We start from the raw sequence: 2,646 nt of genomic DNA, 5'->3' as shown, positions 1-2,646 counted from the left end.
AGAGTAGAGCACTGTGGGAAGAGTGGAGCACTGTGGGAAGAGTGGAGCACTGTGGGGAGAGTGGAGCACTGTGGGAAGAGTGGAGCATTGTGGGGAGAGTAGAGCACTGTGGGGAGAGTGGAGCACTGTGGGAAGAGTGGAGCACTGTGGGAAGAGTGGAGCACTGTGGGGAGAGTGGAGCACTGTGGGAAGAGTGGAGCATTGTGGGGAGAGTAGAGCACTGTGGGGAGAGTAGTCTGAGAAAATATTACTTACATTTGGACTCTGGTCATTTGGATGAAGCAATAATGATTACATTTCCTTGTTTGTATTCTCAAAACCCTTCTGCTAATTGGCTAGCTCCCATGTGAAGAAATATATTAAAATTGAGTAAACCAACTATTTCATATTTTCCCCAGGCAAACTCTGTGTGACTGTTTTGCTTTTCTTTTGTACTGTAATATTCTCCAACCCATTTTCTAGCTAATGACTTGTTACAGTTTGGCTTTGAATTCTATTGTATTTCGCTCTGGTTTTCCCTAAAACAAATTGCAACAGTATTCTAGAGGGAGGGAATGGAGAACTTAAACCGATCAACGCAACAAGACGTTTCCATAATTGCTTTCCACCACAAGTGTCCAATATGTTTGCCGTCTTCTGACTCTGTATACCGTAATTGAGAAAATGTGTTTGAAAATTATAAAAGTTGTCAAACAGATACACATTTTGTATTACTTTAACACTTTAAGTGTTGTTTTAACTCCGATCAGGAACACTCAGTTTCACTAAAAATGTACCACTAAACGGGATTAATTTCTGTTTTAAAGTACTTGCCTCCATATAAGACAGAACCGCTTGGACCCAAAAGCTAAAACAAATCTATAATTCATGGATATAAACAAACTTCAGCCTTGATTATATTTAAGTCATTGAGACATTATTAATAACACAACTTTATAATTCCCCTGATGGAAAATGCAAATGGGTGATGTGGTAACATATATATATATTTTTTTTAATTTATTTTATTTTTTTAATTTTTTTTCACCTTTATTTAACCAGGTAGGCAAGTTGAGAACAAGTTCTCATTTACAACTGCGACCTGGCCAAGATAAAGCAAAGCAGTTCGACACATACAACAATACAGAGTTACACATGGAGTAAAACAAACATACAGTCAATAATACAGTAGAACAATAAGTCTATATACAATGTGAGCAAATGAGGTGAGATAAGGGAGGTAAAGGCAATAAATAGGCCATGGTGGCAAAGTAAATACAATATAGCAATTAAAACACTGGAATGGTAGATTTATATATATATATGATACATGTATAGATTACATGTAGATTACATGTAGTAAACAGAATATGATACAGTAGCTAAAGACTATTCTAGACATGATCTCAAACTCAGTCTACTGTAATGAATTGATAAAACAGGAAGTTGAAGCGGTAAATCATCTATTTTTCCTCACCATTCACCTCGTCAAACTGAATCCTACTTCCTACTTAACCGTCTTCAATCTCAACATGCTGATCATGAGGACCAACAACGTCTCTGTCTCAAATTGTATTAATGCTTCACTTCTAAACACATTGGTCATGCAGTGCATTACATATTAATATAGAATAGAAAGATAAACAGATATTGTATTATACACTGTATGTTTACTGTGAATTTGGAAGGTATTCAGAACCCATTGACTTTTTCCACACTTTGTTACATTGCAGCCTTATTCTAAAATCGATTCAATTATATTTGTTTCTCTCATCAATCTGCACATAATACCCCGTAATGGCAATGCAAGAACAGGTTTTCAAAATCTTTGCAAATGTATAAAAAATAAATACCTTATTTACATAAGTATTCAGACCCTTTGCTATGAGACTCGAAATTGAGTTCAGGTGCATCCTGTTTCCATTGATAATCCTTGAGATGTTTCTACAACTTGATTGGAGTCCAGCTGTGGTTAATTCAATTGATACGACATGATTTGGAAAGGTACACATCTGTCTATATAAGGTCTGACAGTTGACAGTGTGTGTCAGAGCAAAAACCAAGCCATGAGGTCGAAGGAATTGTCCGTAGAGCTCCGAGACAGGATTGTTTCGAGGCACAGATCTGGGAAAAGGTACCAAAGCATTTCTGCAGCATTGAAGGTCCCAAAGAACACAGTGGTCTTAATCATTCCTAATGAACCTTTATTTATCTTGGCAAGTCAGTTAAGAACAAATTCTTATGACGGCCTACCCCGACCAAACCCTTACCTTGACAACACTGGGCCTATTGTGCACCACCCTATGGGTCTCCCAATCACAGCCGGTTGTGATACAGTCTGGAATCGAACCAGGGTCTGTAGTGACACCTCTAGCACTGAGACACTGCATCTCAGTGCTAGAGGTGTCACTACAGACCCTGGTTCGATTCCAGACTGTATCACAACCGGCTGTGATTGGGAGTCCCATAGGGTGGTGCACAATAGGCCCAGTGTTGTCAAGATAAGGGTTTGGTCGGGGTAGGCCGTCATAAGAATTTGTTCTTAGCTTAAACCGCTGCGCCACTCAGGAGCCCCAAGTGGAAGAAGTCTGGAACCACCAAGAGTCTTCCTAGTGCTGGTCGTCTGGCTAAACTGAGCACTCAGGGGAGAAGGGCCTTGGTGAGGGA

Source organism: Salmo trutta, unplaced genomic scaffold (assembly GCF_901001165.1).
Source record: "Salmo trutta unplaced genomic scaffold, fSalTru1.1, whole genome shotgun sequence".
In the NCBI taxonomy this organism is placed as follows: Eukaryota; Metazoa; Chordata; class Actinopteri; order Salmoniformes; family Salmonidae; genus Salmo; species Salmo trutta.
This window is presented reverse-complemented; position numbering follows the sequence as displayed.